General features: G+C 43.2%; 2 protein-coding genes across 7 annotated transcripts in view; one reads left to right on the top strand and one right to left on the bottom strand.

The window, feature by feature from the left end:
• Window positions 1-20,310, bottom strand: part of ASB8 (ankyrin repeat and SOCS box containing 8) — a 464,621-nt gene that overhangs the window by 129,130 nt on the left and 315,181 nt on the right. The window contains exon 1 of one of the 6 annotated variants that reach the window (XM_086941169.1): window positions 15,683-15,882. The exons of 2 other annotated variants lie outside the window; for them this stretch is intronic. The gene's annotated coding sequence lies outside the window, so the exon portion shown is untranslated. Of the gene's footprint in view, window positions 1-15,620; window positions 15,883-20,310 lie in introns of those variants that run through there. 3 more of the 6 variants (XM_086941167.1, XM_086941168.1, XM_086941166.1) reach the window with 3 other exon arrangements.
• NHLRC4 (NHL repeat containing 4) overlaps window positions 16,494-20,310 on the top strand; it is a 220,596-nt gene continuing 216,779 nt past the window's right edge. The window contains exon 1 of the mRNA XM_086941163.1: window positions 16,494-16,543. The gene's annotated coding sequence lies outside the window, so the exon portion shown is untranslated. The remainder of the gene's footprint in view (window positions 16,544-20,310) is intronic.

The following is a 20,310-nucleotide window of genomic DNA, read 5'->3' as shown; positions in this document are numbered from 1 at the left end:
GTTTTAGTTGATAGAGAGCCCTGAGAGCTGTTGGAATGTGCTAAAGAGAGTGGGAATATGATTGAGAGCCTCATACAGGTTGTTAATATAGAGAATGAGGTCATCTGCATACGCTGAGACGACATGTACCTCTCCCTGCATTCGTATAACTCTATGAGCAGCTAAGCTACGGAGTTTAAGTAGTAGAGACTCCAGCGCTAATATGAATAATAATAGTGAGAGCGGGCACCCTTGTCTAGTGCCCCGTGCTATCTGGTATTGTTGTGAGATATGGACACCCGTTTGTGCACGCGTTGTTGGGTTCATAAATAGTAGTCATACCCATTGTATATACTCTGCTGGTATTCCATACTTGGGTAGTGCAGTCAGCATATAACGCCATCTCAGGGAGTCAAACACCTGTCGTAGATCCAGGTAAATACAGCCTCGCGAATGGGCATCGGTGGGTGTATGAGACATCACCTGATGTAGCCTCCTTATATTGGGGGCTGTACAAATCCGCACTGATCTTTGTGTATCAGTCGAGGGATGTGTTTTAGGAGTCTATTCGCTAGCAATTTACTCAATATCTGTTTTGGCCTTCTCCGATCGGTGTGCAAAGTGCTGCCCCTGCTTCCATTTCCATCTTGGAAGCTTCTGATCCAGGGCCTAATTATATCAAGATTAGATTTCAGCAATGCAATCTATCTGGGTGCCCCTGAGATCACTCTGAACAAATTACAGCAAGTTCAGAATGCGGCGGCACGAATGCTCTATAACATCTCTATGTCACGATCGGCCAAACCCGCACTGAGGGCTTTGCATTGGTTACCGGTGCGAGAAAGGGTGACATTTAAATCTCTCTGCCTTGCGCACAAAATCTTGCAAGGTAAAGGCCCTCCCGCCCTACAAAAGCTGGTGACCCCCTACAAGGCAAGCAGAACACTACGCTCAGACCAACAACATCTACTTATGATCCCTAGGGTTTAAAAAGCCCGTTCAGGAGGGAGGAGATTCTCCGTAAAGGTTGCAACCCTTTGGAACTCACTCCCTCTAGGGTTGCGCTCTGAGCCATGCCTTTTGCGTTTTCGTAAACAACTGAAAACTTTTCTCTTTTGTTAAACCGCTGTGCCTCTCACCCACTTAAACTTTACCCTGTTTGGTCAAGCGCTGGGATGCTCCAGGGTAACCATGCGCTATACAAGACTGTCTTAATAATAATATCTTGTAATCTGTATTGCGAAGCGATAGGGGGCGGTAGCCTGCCATTTCTTTACAGTCCCTTCCCGGTTTTGGGAGCAAGATCACCGTCGCTTGTAATGTTGCGAATGGTAGGAAGCCCTCATCAAATGCCGCCCGATATAAGCTCTGAAGGCAGGGAACCAACAATTCCAAAAAGGCGGAATAGAATTCTATTAGCAAACCATTGTTGCCCGGTGCCTCATTATGTGGGAGATCTTGGAAGGCTGCTCTATTTCCATACCTGTGAAAGTGTTAGGCAATGAGTCAGTCAGTTTGTAGGCGGCTACTAGCCGTTAGCATCTATGCTATTAATTATTTCCAGGCAGACAGTCGCCATTTTTGAAGTCCGAGAAAGATCATGAAACTGAGATTCTCTGAGAAAGACAGAAGGAGAAGGAGAAGTAGCGCAGAGAGATCAGAGATGAGAGAGAGAGAGAGACAGCAGCTAATAACGAGAGAGGTTCCAGTGACTTGGAGGGAAGCAGAGGAGATCGAGCATAGCGGTGCAGACGTGTACTCGTGACTGCTAAGGTGTGATTCCGAGACGAGCCAAGAGACAGACGAGAAGGGAACCTAGATGACTGCCGAACCCCGACTTCACATTAATCAGGTGACCTCCGCCCTTTCCCTTATAGAGTGCACATTCTAACCTTTTACTTTTCTTTGCAGAATATGTATGCTATCGTGTAGTATTGTGTTTATAATTATTGTAATAAAAATACCCCAGTTCTTAGTGAACCGACATGTGCCTTGTATTCTTGTTCAATCAGGGTAACCTGGTCTTCTAGTCAGACATTGTTTGCATGAACGGATGCGAATCCCGATCAGGTAAGAAATGACTGAGCAATGAGGGTGAGAGGGAATGTTTGATGCCAAGAGCAGAAGGTACATATTTCAATTTGGAGAGCCGTACTAAAGTCGATTATCGTAGTTTTATCCTGAGTGGACAATGAGAGATTTCTTCCATAGGTGTTCATAGGAAAGTGATCGTCGTTGGTACGCGGCGTTAATGAGAGCACCGGGAGGACACGGTGTGTAGATCCGCCGGATTGTGGATCGTATGAATGATTGAATGAGAGCACCGGGGGGACACGGTGTGTAGGTCCGCCGGATTGTGGACCGGATGAATGAATGAGAGCACTGGGACTGCAGGCCCGTGTGTAGGCACGCCGGATTGCGTGTCGAGTGAGCACTGATGGTGATCAGTGTGTAAGGGTACATAATCAGACCTGCCCCAGGGTAGATTAGTCTGGGCCTAAGTGGCCGCGAGACTGATTGGTATGAATAGGATATTGTAGAAAATCTATGCATGTTTATTGCTATTTGCCCCATCCTTAGGTACGAGATGTATATACATATATCTATACCCATTGTAAATAGGTTCTAAGGAGGGAGGTGACTACGTTCCGACTGGGTTAGAGGGGCTCCTAGGAGCTGATTCCATCTGGTCCAAAAATCCGGTCGTTACACCTGGCTCCGTCAGGGATGCATACAGCCTTTCATAATATTCCCGAAAGACGGTATTAATTTCCAGCTGGGTGTTCACAGCGACACCTTCTAGGGTATTTATTTCAAGAATAGGCGTTACTGATGGTGCATCTTTAAGGATTCTAGCAAGCAACGAGCCTGCCCTGTCTGCATACACGTGTTCTTTCTGTGTGTATATAAGCGGTAATCCAGGGTGCGAAGCTCTTCTAGAAATCAGTGCAGCAGGTGTTATGTACAACTCTTGTAGCGCTACCCTGTGTGTATCAGTTGAAAGTGCCTCCCGCTCTAGTGTACCCATCTGATCTTCCGATACTTTTAGTTTGTCAAGTAAAACAATGCGTGCCCCCACTTTCGTCCTGATAGCTACCCCTGTAGCACAGTTTTAAATGCGTCCCATTTAATTTGACGTGTACGGCTGTTTCTGCGTTTTCAATAAAGTAGTTAACTATGGCCGTGGAGATGTCATTATGGAATGGCGGATCCTCTAATCGTGAGGGGTGTAATCTCTAAGTTGGTATTGGTGTCGGAATCCTCCCCGGAGTAATATAGCCTTTAGTGGGCTACGGTTAGAGTAGGTTTTACCCAGGTATGTTGTATCGGCAGCATGTGTTAGACATAGTTCAAGTTTATATTAGGGAGGAGACACAGAACAGCAGATACAGTAATTGTACACCCAAAAAAAAAAAAAAAAAATCGCAATCCTTAAAAAGCCGATTTGCAGGACTCCGAGGGCAGCCCAAAAACCTCATACACAAATAATTTCAAACTGCAGTGGGGAAATATAACCTAAAGCAGCAACAACAGAGAGTAGATCCATTCCACTTTCATACTGACATAGCATCAGTCTTGAGCTTTATGGTAAAGAAATAAAATGAGGTCCAGAAAAGCCGTTCTTAAAATTGGATGACTTTCTCACAAGACAGAAGGAGCAAGCCAAAAGGTAAGAAAATCCAGCCCGGTGACGGGGTACATAATTAAACTCTATATTACCGTATGCAGAAATATTGTACAATTACCTAAAAACAACGAAAACAATTTCAGGGGTGTGGATTTTAATAAAATATCTACTTGTCCATGGTGAAGGAATGCTTCAGAAGCCTTTTGCATTGTACAAAAATCCACTAGTTAATTTTAATGCATGCTGTGTGGTGTTAAATTGTGTAAATGTTCTTATCATTTCAGAGTTGTGATAACCCAGAGACTCACACGTGTTTCCTTTCTAGGTCAGAGTTAAATGTTATACCCACAGTACTGAACTTGGATGTTGTGTCTTCAGCTATACCAAATTGAGGCCTGTAGAATTTTCCCATCCTTTGTTCCTTCCGGTACAAGAATTTCTATTTTGGTACCATTCAAATATATGGCATTGGTAATCTACCCAGTAATAGATATGGTACAGGCAGTTTGTTATGCTATTGTTTCCAATAAAACTGAGGTGAATTTGTGTCTTTTTTCTTAGATATATGTGTTTGATAAGGTCGGTTTTCACCTGCGTAGCAACAAGGTAGTGAGTGGGTTTTCTCTTGTTGATGTGCCAGCCAGCCAGCCTTTCAAAAAAACACCCACAATAGATTAATTTCAAAGTAGAGCCAAAAGTGCTGGAGTTGAGCAGGTGGGGCCCACCAGCACTCACTTTTAAGATCCTGCATGTACTGTTTGGCATCAGACGAAAAACAGACAAAGCAGAAAGATGGAGGAACAGAAAGACAGAAAAAAACTGTCAGAAAGAGAAAGCAGGAACCTAGAGTACAGTGGCTGTGCAAAGTGGAGTAGTGCAGGGTAGAGCGCAGAGGTGTAGAGAGGTGTGAATTAGAGTGGCATAGAGTGCATAAGAGTGGTGTAAAGTGCAGTGCTGCAGAGTAGAGTGTGTGGCATAGAGTGCAGAAGAGTAGCGTTAAGTGGAGTGTTGCAGAGTAGAGTGCAGTGGAATACAGGGCAGTCAGCAGAGTAGTGTGAGAGTGCAAGGTCGTAGCGTGGTGCATAGAAGAATGGTGCAGCAGTGACGCAGAGTGAAATGGTGTAGAGTAGAGTGCAGTGGTGTAGAGTAAAGTGCCACAGAGTGCATTGGCGTAGAGTGCAGAAGAGTGGTGTAGAGTGGCGCAGAGTGCACTGCAGCGTAGAGTGGCACAGAGTTGAGTGATGCAGAGGAGAGTGCAGTAGTATGGAGGGCAGTCATGCAGAGTTAGAGAGCAGGGTTGTACAGTGTAAGGTCGTAGTGTGGTGCAGAGTAGAGTGGTGAAGAGAGCAGTGACAGAGTGCGATGGTGTAGAGAAGAGTGGCGAAGAGTGCAGTGGCACAGAGGAGAGTATAGTGGCTTACAGTGCAGTGGTGCAGAGTAGATTAGCATATAGTGCAGAGGCGTAGAGTGTATTCTTTTGATTAAAGTGGTGTAGAGTGCATTGGTGTAGAGTGCCGTGGTGCGGTGCAGAGTGCAATAGAGTGGCGTAGACTGCAGAGGCAGAGTAGATTATTTCAGAGGTAGAGTGAAGTGACATAGATTGCAATGGTATAGAGTGTTGTAGAGTGCAGTGATGGAGTACAATAGAGTGGCTTAGAGTGGATTGGTGTGGAGTTTAGTGGTGAAGAGCTCAGTGGTGTACAGAAGAGTGGCAGAGTGCAATGTTGGAGAGTATACTGTCAGAGAGTGCAGTGGTGTATAGTAGAGTGGCTTGGAGCACATTGGTGTAGAGTGTAGTGAGGCATTCAGAGCAGTGGCGCCAAGTACTGTGGTGCAGAGTGAAATGGAGTACCATAGAGTATAATGGCATAAAGTGATTTGGTGCAGAGTAGATTGGCGTAGAGTGCATTGGTTTTGAGTAAAGTGGCAGAGTTCAGTGAAATAGAGTGCAGTGTTGAAGAGTATGGTGGCATAGCATGGAGTGGTGTAGAGTGCAGTGGGTAGGGTGATGTAGAGGGCAGTGTGGAAGAGTGCAGTGTTGCATAGTAGAGTAGTGTGGGGTGGAGTTTGTCAGAGTATTACATTTGCATTCACAATTTTACTCATAAAAGTATATTGAGCACAAACGATAAAGTGTGGAAATGTCATCACCCAATGTATTGATTTGATCGTCAGCACAGTTCACTTACAGACATTTAAATGTTGTTGTGTGCAAGAAACGAATAAAAAAACATCTGTACAACCTTCCTCAAGCAGCCCCCACTAGCCAGCCTCAGTGTCACATAAATCCTCTCACTGCAAGTCAGAGAAAGAAAACAAAACACCAAGCTCCCTGGAAGATATAGCCTAACATTTGACCTCTGTCTTTGAATGCACAACAAGCGTGACAAGATAAGAAAAAGATCTGAAGGCCTGTTTAAAGAAAGCAAGTTTGTGGAAGAATACAATAAACAAGGTTTAGGCAATGGGAGGGATGAATTTGAGCTGGACTGCCTAAAGCAAATAAAGCCAGCAAACAGAAAGCCCGAAAATGTAAGTCACAAACCACAAAGAAAATGGTAAGCAATGGGTGGAATGCATTCCTAGGTTAACTTTCTGAATGTCCTTAAATGTGTCTTTAGCAAACTAGACAGCTGTGCTATCTGGTAAGGTGTGACTAACACAAGCACCCTAGCATTAAAGTAAATTAAAAACAACAAACAATCTAACTAGAAGCCAGCACATCATTTTCTTTGAAAGCAAACAAATATAAAGACTAGTACTCCAGTAGCAGATGATCCCAGAAATGGCAGAACACCACTATCCACTCCAAACCATACAAATAGAACAACCCCAAGACACAAAAGCAGTATTAGAACAGCTGCATGCCGCCAAAATACAACTAGATAGTTGATAACATCAACTATCACACATAGAGAAGTAGCAACATGTCTTCAGTCTAAAGCAAGAAGGACTAGCACACCAGCATTGTTTGAGGAGCAGAACTAGGGCCAGCATGTCAGAAGTCACTAGCCAGATGGAGGAACTTGCCACAGAACTGTAGAAGAAACAAACACTAGCTGCAATCGTAGAGAGAGAAGCACCAACTTGCTTTAGGTCCAAGAGCTCCAAATAGACTACGTCAAGCTTTGAAGAGGCAACCTTTCTTTACTAGAGACAAAAGGAGACCAGATGAGATGCTTGGAAAGGGAAGTAGATGACTAGAACAGCTCTGAAACAAAGAAATAAGGTTGCATCAATTCACTTTTACCCTAATGGCTTGCATTAACTACACATTGTGTTGCATCCAGTAGTACACACGCTAATCCTGGTCCAAGTTCAAGCTGTTTTTCCTTTCCTTACCAGTTTCCTGTTTCCGCCTCGCCTAATGCCCAGCAAATGTGAAGATGAGGAAGCTAAAGAGAATTCAGTTCTAAACTAACTGCCCACGAACAGTCATGTAAAAAAAAAAAAACTCTGCCTATATTAAGCATACATGTTAATAAGTAGGGTAAGTTTTTATGAAATGCATTTGAATCCTGGCAAATAGTTTTATTCATTATGTGCCTTGAACAGGAGACAACGTGATGACCGACAACTAGACATTATGCAGTCCTTGTATATTGATGTGTATGTTCGAAGAACCCAATCTGATGTACCTGTTATATTAAAATGATCAGAGTACCCTTGCATTCGCTGGCCACAGAGCTTGAGTAGCCTCTGCCGTACAGCACCAGCTAAATGCATACAGGCCATTCTATTGACAAAATTGCAAAACAACGAATACCCCGGATTGTTGGAAAACCGGTGGCAAACATTTTATAATAGATCTGTCACACCAAGTCTACAGTATGAAAGCAAGTAGTGATAACACAGAATGGTTTCCTACAAGGGAAAGTATTTATCTGTTAGTCAACAAATACATACCACATTAGTGGTGTTATTAAACCTTGCACAAGCATGTATCAAATACCTGTGAAAAACAAAAGTTCTAACCAAGGGGTTATTTTTAATACATAAAAAAGTGGTTTAAAAAGAGTTGACCAGAGACCGCATATCACCTGCCGACCGATTTAGACAACCTTCAACCTTCACCCTTCAAGACAAGACTCACAAACAGTGGGCTAGAAATAGGAGAGGTGGATGGGCAAATTTAACAATAACCTTCATGCACATGCAACGATCTCAGTGATGAATAGGCCATGGTTTTGTTCTTAAGCCTGTGAAAGACCATGAATAAACTGCTAGTTAAGTTTCACTACATTGACACTGCTGTCTACGAAGATCTACTTAAGTCCAATTATGAACGGTCTGATCCAAAGAGAAAATTCATTATGAACAATATACTTTCAACTAATCATCAGTCACAAGATGGATGAACTTGCACAAGGTTAGGAAAGCTGGTTATTCATTGTAACTTTCGGGAATTCAACAATGAAATAATACAATGCCTCAGAATTACCGAAGGTTGCTACCCCACAGAGTTAAAAAAAAAAAAAAAAAAAAAAAAAAAAACAGCTGAAAAACTAGAATAATCTAATACAGGCACTGGTATAGGTCCGAACAGAAGCCATTGCCAAATCCCTTGCTAGCAAAATTGTATCAAATAAGGAAAATCATAAAGTAATTAAATGTTTGCCTAAACTATAAGAACAAATCATAGTGACAACAAAATCTGATACAGATGGGGGCTATCTTCCGCCCCACACAGGGCTGGACCGATTACAAGGGACAAACTTACTGTGTCTGCCAAAGGGATAAATAACCAATTCCATAAAGTCTGAAAGGGGTGGTCCTGGAGTCCCAGGACGACCCCAGAAAATGACAGCAAACAGGAGGTGCAGCTTCATGCATGCGCTATGTAGTTCTCATGGCAACAAGGCCATGAAGCTCCCTCTCCTAAAGATGACAAGAGTGGATCTAATAAACATAAAGGCATATATCTCCATAACGTCATTCCACAACATGAAGTTGTAATACAAACCTTTTCTCAAAGGATATCTTCAGAAAAAAAACTGCGTTTATTTGGAAAAAGCCAATCACTTGGCCAGTTCTGTATAAGACAGCAAAGCTACCTGCAACATTATGTATGCATTTTCGTACAATAAAACGCAAGTGAAGCAGAGTCTATAAGCTTAAGTGCTTTCACTGGGGCGCTAAATCCTTGATTTGCTTACTGTGAAGATTCGATTAAATTATTGAACACAAATCCGTAAACACCTCATTGCCGAGGTACGAGCATAATATCTTGTAAACAATGTCAATGCTTAATAAATGTGACTCATCAATATCCACATGTGCTGTGATCAAACATAAAAAGTAGCTCTCAACTTGTTGAAACGTCTGGGGAAATTCAACGTAAATAAATTGCAATGAACATCAATGGAGCAGTTTGCTGGTCATTCGGCATCACTAATGTGAGCCAATACAACCACAGTTCCCAACTGGAGACAGGATCAACAACCTCCTTAGCAAAGATGTGATAAAACTAGTCACTGGCCCCAAAGCCAGTGTTTTACCAATATTTGTTTAACCAATGAGACGGAAAACAAATAAGAATATGTGCGGAAATGTGGTTAGCGAACACAAAAACAGAGCATGAGAAACACCCAAAACAACTATCAGTGATGTGATCACCCAGCACCATGTGACTCTGGGCAATGGTTCGCTTAATCTTCCCAAGGGCCCCCAGCACTAGGACACCTCTACGGAGGTAGATGTGCGCTTTACAATTGCTGGTATTTCATTTCAATGCAACCCATGTAGTTATACAACTCGGCCATCACAAGTTACATGATAAACCGGAACTGATACTAAGTTAGAGAACATTCAACACGCGTGACTAGATATAAACGGTTGTACTCCAGCATTTCCTCTCTGGCTGAGATGTTCCAGGAAACAGTTTGAACACTAATCAGTTGGATTGCATTACAGTGACGATATTCTACCCTCTAACAATTCGGTTCTAAGAGGTGTCTGGACAGAACTTCAATGAAAAGGATTCACATTATACCCACAGAAATGTGAACCCTGGTTATTTAGATATATATTTTCATTAATCAGTAAATCACTTTATTCGATTTGAAAGCAAATCATAAAAGTACATAAAAACAAAAAAGTATTGAAATCGTCACATAGATAAGAAAAATAATCCATCTTAATCAAAATGCCTCAGATATTAGCATGTAATACAGCAGCTAAGAAACATGATGAATAAAAGATATATATTTTGCAGCACAAGAAATTTGGCTTGACCACTAGAAGGTAGGGGCTCTGAACAGTACATCGCCCCCGAAAAAGCCAGAGATGTACAATCGAAATAGAAAGCCACTGTTCAGGAAATAAAAAGGACTTTGCGACTATAAGTACTTGAGTGAGCAAGCGGACGCAACAGATCATCATGTTAAAGCAATATAAAGGCTGTCAAGAAGTCCTTACAACATAAGGAGAGCACTTTGCACTGAATGTGTGATGAATTCCAATCCCATAGGACTGAAAGCAATTCAAGCTCAACACAAGTCAGGAAGTCTGACATTTCCAACGGTCATTTCCTAACTTTAGCTGTGACTTTGCCTATTCCATAGACAAAAAGAAAGAGCCATGAGGTAGACTGGTCCTGCGAACATGATCATATTTTCTTATAAGGAAAACTATTCACTGTGATTACTCATCACAACGCTAAACCAACCATATTTTTGAAAATGAGAACCAAGATGCAACCATGTGCTGAGAGAGGGGGTATTTGGCATGATGGAGCACAATTACAAGATTGTGCCTGGCCAAAGAAATATGTTGTGGTTTAATTTAATGTAATTACATACAATAACATAAGCCCCACAATTACTAAACTGTTCATGGCTATAGAGAACATCAACTTCATCATTCAACAACTACACCCGCTGATAAAAATGTATGTCAGTCAGCAGAATAGTCAGTGATCCAAACATGAAACTGATGAAGTAGACAAACCTTCAGAAGGAATGAATGTATTTCAACAATGCTAGAAGCAACTATAAAGTTAGGCATACTTAATAACTCTTGGCCTTTAAAAAATAAGACAAGATGTGTCCTGGTAAAAGTCAGGTCTCCTTCTGAGAGGACCTTGCACTGTATTGCCAAAAACATGAGGGCCGGTTCCAAGCAGCATCCTATATTTTAAAGGAAGGAGAATGTAGAGGACAATGAGCCTTGGAAAGAAAGCTAGGTTCCCATCAGTCTATCCACAAAGAGACATATCTAGAAAGAAGCTTTCATAAAATGCCATATCTGTTAGTAGATATGGCAAGTTATAATAAATTTAAGTCGAAAATTCACAAATAGTGGTGTTCTTTACATACCGTGAAAGAGGACAGAATGACACCACATATCATTAATTCCTAATCTCATGTTTAAGAGCTCTTGCTCAGCAAACAGTGTGTTCTCCTTAATTCCCACTAGAGATAGGGTGCATGTTTCACTGCTATTCTCCTGGCAGTGTGCTGCTAGGCAGCCTGTCGTGTAAACAGAAACCGAATCAGGAGTGCCAATATGCGCATTTCTGTGATTTTATGTAACACTGGAAGATATTGGATGTGAAATTGTGGTTTGTAATGTGATGTATCGATACCTGTCAAGTGTGGAGGTGTGTAGCATTGTAATAAAAAAGTCAAATCTGAATTTCTGCCTTCGATGTCGTATGTTAACATAAAACTCATTCCTTTTTTAAATAGGTCTTCTGCGAGTGCCACCCCAACTTCGCACCCAAGTACCTGGACACCCCCTCTCTGATTAGAACCCACTGCACCCTTTAAGCCCTCTTAGCAGTCTACTTCACACACCCTCTAAGCAGTCTCCACTTCACACCCCTTCTTAAAACACCATTGAAGTTTAACCTCCCACCATGAACAACTTAAACACTTTTACCATTGCCAGACAACGCACTCTCTCACATTGAGAAGTAGGGCTCAAGTTGAGGGTAGACACCGTCTACCCACTATTTTCAGAGGGTAGATGTCGTCTAGCCTGCAGCAAAGCTTTCAGCAGAGTGCCATGTTCCTTTGCTACTACTCCCAGAATTCACAGAAATATCCTCAACTCATACTGGTGTAATTTTCTGACACTGCGACACTTTCAACAACGCCTGCACATAGTCTACTTTTGTTCCGAGCAGCGAAGTGCAGGCGGGAAAGGGGCTTATCAGAAACGAGCCTGGCCCATAACAAAAGCTGGAGTAAAGGGACAGTTAGGCCTGTGTTTGTTGGAGTATCCTGGCTGTGAACTATCAGGAACCTCACACAATGGAGAGGAAACAAAGGCTCACATCACAGACACTTGAGAGAAATGCTTTTTGACTCATCATTCTCATAAACTGTAAGACTGTCAGATGTGTTGGTCGACCCCAGTATTCACACAAATAATTTAAAGAGCACCATTTTGTTTTATTTCTTTTATAGCGCTTTAGCACTACTCATCCTAATGCAGGGTGTCAGAGCATTTTAAATCACATGACTCAGCTGGCACACAAACATGTCTGCAGCAGGTGCATTAACCCCATAAGAAATGTTAAAATACAGACTTTGAAACCAATTAAGCAGAACAGATTTACTGCCAAGTTTCTCCTTGTTGCCAATTGTTATGTGCAAAAAGAACAACTGATGGACAGAATGCAGAACAATGTCATACATTCACCCCAGTACAGAGATCGGGTCTTAAATCTATCATTTTTTCTCTCCATGCCATTCCAGTTTGAACCCAGCCATATGCAAACCAGTCTTGAACCTGCGCCCAACAGAAACAGTCCAGCCCGAACTGCCAGGCTAGGTCCTCCCTGACCTGGAAACAAGCATCCTAGGACCAGTTTCAGGTTTCAAGCCTCATCAGCCAGGATAGCTTGACTCCACTGGCATGGAGAGCATGGACCCACGTCAAGGTTGACAAAAGCAAAAAATAATTGATGGACAGAGTGCAGACCAATGTCATACATCCACCCCAGTACAGAGATCTGGGCCTAAATCCATCGTTTTTTCAGCAAATACGATGTCCTCCAGAGTTACCTTACCATTACTATTATTCCAAGACTTAGCTGGCACACAAACATCTCTGCAGTAGGTGCCTTAACCCCATAAGAAATTTAAAAATACAGACATTGCAACCAATTAAGCAGAACAGATTTGCCAAGTTTCTCCTATTTGCCAATTGTTTTGTGGCAGTGTTTAAAAAAATGATATGTTGAGGCCAGATTTTGCATCGGGTGGGTCAATATTTTAGCTCAACCCCAATGCAAAATCTAATTTGTTCAATACTGTAATGTGCTCAAATGTAGTAATGATACACCTTCTAAACATATGTGAAGTTTTAAGATTTGATGTCACTTCCTGTGAGGTCATAGGTTGTAATGCAACATTCGATATCATGCGCAGTGATGTCACGCCCATTCTGCCTAACTTGGCGAGTGAGTCCCCCACTATTTTTTTTCGGACTTGCGCCCTGTTCATAAATATTCTAACACTAAAAAACATTGATCTTGACACTATGTGATTCTGCTTTGTATTCACTTCCTAGACTAGACCCTATCGTGGATGTCAGCGATCTCACCTCCCATTGCCTCTCAGTCCTTGCAGTCGAAATCGATAATGTCCCTCCACTTAAAAGCAAATGGAAAAGACCCACCCCCTCAGCACCTTGGTTCAATAAACTCTCTACGATGAAAGGAAGAACCTTAGAATCGTGGAGAAACATTGAAGACAATCTCCATCCACCTCCAGTCTCTTTCTTTTACGTTCATCAAGATCCAAATTACAACAAAACATCTTCCATGAAAAAAGCACCACATTTCAGATCCCTCCTTGACTCTGCCAAAAACAAACCCCAAAAATGTTTTGTCCTCATCAAAAACCCAAACCGCTCTCCACTAACCATCAAGCCTGAGGATTCTACAAAGAAAGCAGCAGAATTCGCTATATTCTTTGATGAAAAGGTCAAATCACTGGTGGGTCGGGTCCCCCACCCACCCCCATTGAGGACCAAAAATCCTTAGTCACTAGGCAGAACTTTGCCGTCATCTCTGAAGATTAACTCCTCAAATGCATCCTCGAAACCAAACCCTCCAACCATTCTTTTGACCCCATCCCTAGTGACATCGCCACTGATTTCTACACCAATACTCTCCCTTACTGGACCAGGCTAGTTAATCTCTTCCTCAGTCAAGGCTCCCTCCCTCTTGCCCTCAAAACAGGACAGGTTACCCTTCTGCTAAAAAAAACCTCCGCTGTTGCGAACGACCTCAACAACTTCCGCCCCATCATCAACCTCCCTTTTCTTTCGAAAATCACAGGAAGAGGTGTTGCGAAACAACTTTCCCTACATATTATGGACAATAATCTCCTTGACGTTTTCGATTCTGGCTTCATTAAAAATTACAGCACCGAAACAGCCCTGCTGCAAGAAATTGATGATGCGCTGCATATACTCGACTCTGGGGATTCATGTATTCTGATTCTTCTAGACCTCTCTGCAGCCTTTGACACTTAATCACAACACCCTCCTTAACACTTCAACAGAGAATGGGCTTGGAAGGCACAGTGCTTAAATGGTTTGCCTCATTCCTCTTGGACAGATCCCAAATGATCAAGATAGCAAACGTTCTTTCGTCTCCATTGGTGGTAGTTCAAGGCGTCCCTCAAGGCTCTATCCTTGCACCCACTTTGTTTAATCTCTACCTGGAACCATTAGGGAACCTTCTAAGTAAATCTGGGATCCATTACCATCTCAATGCGGATGACACTCAAATCTACTTCAAGGTGTCTTCCACACACAATCTCTCACTACTCAACTCTACTCTCAACTCTATTCACAACTGGATGTTAGCTCACCAACTCATTATAAATCCCTCCAAAACTGAATTCTTCCTCCTATCTACCTCTCTCTCCCCTCCCCCTGTTAAATCTTGGATGGATCAGCTTAATTTATTCAACAATAAACCCATAATTGTTGACAGCGCTAAATACCTAGGTGTCATTCTTGACAAAAGACTCAACCTAATCTCCAAAGTCAACTCTATTGCTAAGAACGCACGTTGCAAGCTGCACCTTCTGTGGGGGATTTGTCGGTTCTTCCCAGAGAAAGGCCTAAAAACCTTGGTTCAAACACTGGTTCTCTCTAGACTGGATTATTGAAATTCTCTTCTGACGGTACTACCCAGATCGCACCTCTCCCCTCTCAAATCCATCCTCCATTCAGCAGCTCGCTTAATTTCTGGGTCTAAACGAAGTGACCACATCACTCCTATCCTGTCTTCTCTTCGAGGGCTTCCCAACAAGGCAAGATCTATTTACAAAACTACCTGCATCACCCACAAAGCCTTGCACACTTCCTCCTTTGTTTCATGGCGAATAAACTGAAAATGTCTGGAGGCTCTAGACCTTCTCATAATGCGGAAAAGTTTCTGCTTGAGCCCCCCCTCCTTCAAAAGGGATAGATCGATGCCACAATTCTGCCTCACCATTTCTCACAAGCCACTGTGCCGTCATTTCAGCCCCTACGTTTGCTGCTACTTAGCCTCACCACCTCGCAACAACCCACCTGCTCTTCTTTCCACGTGTCTAATATTGTTCATCTAATATTAATAATAATATTAGAACATCTAATATTGTTGTCACCCCATCTACTTCCCTCTTCTTCTATCGCGTCCACTTCGTACCCGGTCCGTCACACTTCACAATATGGACCTTGTTCCTTCCCCCCTTCCCTTTTCTATCGCGGCTACCTTCATTTCTGTCTATCCTCTCGTCGAAGCTCTAGTTTACCCTCAATCATCTCATCCACAGTGCTCTTAACTATTATACCTAATCACACAACACAAGCTGGCAAAACATATGACCAACAAACCTTTTACTCCTCTTTCACTCGCACTCCGCCACCAAGATACTTAAAACACCTGCTGCTCCAAAGTGCCTGTCCTCTCATCCCATCCACAAACACCTCTGATCCTCCCTACACGGCCATCGTAGACCCCTACTGCCCGACAACCCCATGACTCCCGTCCCCCTGCACGTACCCACCATATAGGGCTTTCCTGTGCCACTGCAATCACAGGGCAGTGTGTATATTGGCCTTTACCTTTCGAACAGAAGCTCGTGTCTTCGCCCTTCGGTGCCGTTACCTCTTTGCATCTCACCCCGGCTTGGAACAGAAAGCAGACAACGCCTACGCCGGTCAGTGTCAGGCGCTGATCCTGGGTGCTGAGGACGCTACTCAACCCGTCGCCATCTTGGCCGAGAAAGGAGCCGCACGTCAGCAGCCAATAGGATTGAACGTCACCTAGAAGTTGCGTGCCCCGACTGCTTCCACAGCTGTGCAGTTTAAGCCGCGCTGTGAACTTCACGCGCCGTGATTAGTTGAGAACTTGTCTGTACGTCACCAGCTGTCACTTTTGTGATTAGCGGCCACCGAATAAACAATCTATGCGAGGCCGAAAATAGAGCAAAGATGTAGACTTCCAGGCGTACGTTCGTTGACGAGAAATTCCGAGTGCTTATGGCAGTCCCGAACTTGCTCGAATTAAAATGAAAAGGATGCCTCTTTATGTTTTTTGAAGGCAAGTGGTCACGTCAACCCCCTTTTCAAAGTGAATTAAAATAAAAGTATGGGAACTGGGTTTCTAAGTACAGTTGGGGTCAAAGAAGTAGATACAAATAACTATAAACCCTGTTACTATTTTATTGTTCTTTCACCTACAGTTAACTGTATGTAAACTATAATATAAAAGAATGCACAACTCTTTGAAGAATAAATGGAAGTTAAACAAATCACTGGAAAATGCGTTATTGTACGTAACGAAACCGCTAGTGGTTAATGCGATGTGTGTGTATAACTAGAGAGCTACAGAAGTTAATCCTGGATGGTGCAGTGGGGAATAATTATTTATCTATTTTTTAGTGCTTCAAGATCCTAGCCTGTGACAGAAAGCACTGTGAATAAGTAAGTCGAAGATCTTCAAACTTTTATGCTCTAAGCCCTACCAAAGAAAAACATTTTTAAGTTTGCCCCCCCCCCCCCTCTCCCCCCTCCCCCTCAAAAAAACTTTATGGCAAGGATTGGGAGAGCCGATACACAGGACTTTGCACAGGTGTTGGGGCTTATGAGATAATTTCAGGGGTACTTTTTCGGTAGCTCATAATCTGCAATAAATCAGAGTTTTTATAAAAGAGCACATTTATCAAACAAAAACAGAAATACAGAAATTGACCAAAAAACGTAATTCGCCATAATTTTTTGCTTAATCATATTTTTATTGGACACTTGCAGCCCGTCCCAACGTTGTCCGGGTATGAATTGCTGCCGACCAGTAGTATATTGTTTTGTAGGATTTCGTTTTGATAGCATTTCTTATCTGTGACAGGCCTGTGAAACGCTCCGATACACAGTGCACTGCTGATGCACTTAAGAGTGCGCGTTCAGTAGTGTGTGAACTCGAGTTTCCCTACTTTATTTTTCCTTGCAATATTATATAGTGCGAACTCAACAACATGGCATGAGCACAATTTACATTACAGAAGAACACATTCATTTGTGGTAGGCACGGGAAGACAAAGCGATTTGCCTGGAATCACAGGATGTTGAGCTAATGCCGGGATTCGAACGTAGTCCCCCAGCTCTAAAGTTCGCAATTCTAGAACTTGTAGCGGGAGGTGTGTCTAAAAGTGTATGTCGGTGCTGGCCATCAATGAGAGAGCAAAAAACAGAATGTGAGGGAGGGCCCTAGGGGAATCTGTGTTTATAGACCTGCTTGTATCTTGTCCCCCAACTGAACAATATAACACACAAAAGATACCAAGGGTCTTCTATAGTTTTGTCAGTGTTCGGTACCTATTTTTAGTATCCAAAGTGACACATACCAAAAGGTTATTATAGGAAGTTACAAAGGAGAGGAAAGAAGACGAACGAGAGTTCAAAAGATGAAGGAAAAATGTACCCATCAGCCCACATAATAGCGGAACTTCATCATCTGGGTTGTTGAGAAAAGTTGGTGTCCGATAAGCACTTCCACAGGAAAATTCCTGAGGATAGCTAGTGTCGGATCCACAGGTTGGACCATCAACCAACAGATGAGAGTTTTGAGGCTGTGAGGGCAAGTTGCAGTGCTCAGAAAGTGTGAAACGTGTAAACAGATATAGTGGTGATCTAAAAATGCCTGTCTTGATGTCTCAGGAAACTTTATTAGATGCGACCATCAAAACGACATAATTAAAAGCAGAGTGGAAATAGTATGTAAAAAATTACTATTCACCATGAATGGTAGTGGGTCAACATGTTTCAGCCCCCACGGGCTTTCATCAGGACCTATGATGTTCACTACTGCAACACTTACCACGTGACGTGATAAATAATCTTGATTATGTAGACGTATCAATTGTGAAATAGTCTCATATCTTTGTTTTTCAAAACCTCTCCTATGGAACAGGAAGTAAAAAGAAGAAAAAACACACAGAACAGTGCAGATGTCAATACATTAACAAGAGCATCCATTGTGTTGATACTTGATATAACCATTCTATTTTTCACTCACCCAGAATTGTAGGGAGGAACAGCCTCACCTCGCCTGGCACTCGCTCAGGTCAAAGAGGCCACGCACTGAAATTTTCAGAATATAAATAGTGTTATGTAACTTAGGTTTATGTGACATACACTAATTATGTGACAAGAAAAAAACAGAGATGCAGGTCCAAGACTCCATTGACATTAGAGCTCAAATCAAGTGATCAATGTTAGGCATGTTCAACTATTTAGAATTTTTGCTGCATGAGGAGAGAAAGTATGTCCCCAATATTCAGAAAAATGGACATGTCCCATCTACCAAAAAGAGAAACGTATGTAAATGTCTGTAAAATAGTCCTATAGTACCACCATAATGTAGCTAAATGTTCTAACCCATTAAGTTAGCCTCTAGTTTTCCACCGCACAGCCCGCACTCACCTCTCCGTCGTTACCTCGGTCTGGCATCTGAGCCGAGGGGGAGGTGGCGAGGCTGTTTGGTGCTGAGGCTTATCAGACTCGCGGGCGGGCCAGATAGAGAGCCGCATTTTAAGTTTGTTATTTTAGAGGCTCGCTCCATGCTCGTGTTACATTTGTTGGGAAAACATTGAGCAGTACCGCTATTCTAATAGGTTGGCCATAACGATGTATAATCCTATTAGTGCCGGTGTTCGGCTTAAGGCCCCGCCCACGTTATGGGACGTGTTCAGGTTGATTGGACAATGAGTTGGTGAATAAACAGGCACACCCCTCTGTTTGGAATGCATGACATTGTTAATTCCCGGCGGACCGTGGTGGAACAGTGTGTCTTCCGAGTCCCCGGTTGTTGGTTGGTCGAATCTAGAACCAGAAGGGGACTCGAAGCGGAAGCAGAGTGTGTTAAAAATAAATAAACATATTTGCAACGTGCCTTATTCGGTGTTGTTTTTGCCTGGTTTGTTTATTGCCGAGGCTAGCTTTCATATCAGGCAGTGTCTCGAGTCTAAACACTGAGTTGTTAGGTGTCAAACCCTGAATCGAAGGCAAGTCGGCTCACGATTCGGTGTTATTTTTAAAGACTCGCTTTGTGCTCGCGTTGCATTCATTGGAAAAACATTGTCGTCATATTGAGTAGTACCACTGTTCCAATAGGGTGGGTCATAACGATAAATACTCCTATTTGAGCTGGTATATGATTTAAGGCCTCACCCATACTATTAGACGTATTCAGGTTGGTTGGTTCGCCCGTGACGCGAGTCAATGAATGAACCAATACATTCCTCCGTTAGAATGCATTTCAATGCCTATTCCCTGCGGACTGCGGTGGAACAGTTTATCTAGCGTGTCCTCGGTTGTTGGTTGGTCGAATTCAAAACCGGAAGGGTTTTGAAACCGGAACCAGAGTGTGTTAAAAATAATTAAACATATGTGCATCGTTTGTTTATTGCCGAGGCTAACTATCACATCGGACAGCGTCTTAAGTATACACACTCAGTTATTAAGTACCCAACTTCGAAAAGTGGGCCAATAGGCTCCCGATTCCGTGCGGACCACCATGAGACACCTTGTAATCTTAGGGTGTTGATTAGTCCGATCTCAAAACCGGAAATGAAACAGGAACACGCCGGGCCTGAGTGCTGCAGGAAGTGAGGACATACAGACGGCGCTGGTTCCGATATTGTCAGGACTGCTTTTACCCGGACTAACTTCAGGTGTTCTTTGACAGATTTTGTGCGGAAACAAGGAACATTCAAAAAGTCAGACGTTCTTTGGTAGTTCGTCCTCCACTGCTAAATAACGCTGATAGTAAAATGTATTGGTATATATACAGAAATTGAAGTACAGAGCCAATATACCTCCAATGGACATATATTCGTGGTGCCTTGGAGGGTGTTGGACAGGCCTCGTAGAAGGCCCGCTCCCTCCCCGCACGACAGGGCCCGGACCCGGCTCTCCCTGTATTTCCAGCAAGCACCATTCCGGCAACCCACCGAGGCAACCCACACCCCGTCCCCAACGGGACTCCAGTCCTCGAACACACCGGTATCGGCTGGGCCGGGCCCCCGTCAGCACCATTGCTCCGGCCCAGCCGCCATCTTTGGACACTGCATCACGCGGCCGCGTGGCCTCAGCTCGACCCCAACCCTGGGCCTGGCCAGGCCCCGACATCGAGGCACCACCATCCTCCCAGGAGGTGAAGAGACCACTTGGCAGGTCAATGGGAGAAGGAGCGT

The sequence above is a fragment of the Lissotriton vulgaris genome, chromosome 10 (genome assembly GCF_964263255.1).
Source record: "Lissotriton vulgaris chromosome 10, aLisVul1.2, whole genome shotgun sequence".
NCBI lineage: Eukaryota > Metazoa > Chordata > Amphibia > Caudata > Salamandridae > Lissotriton > Lissotriton vulgaris.
This window is presented reverse-complemented; position numbering and strand designations above follow the sequence as displayed.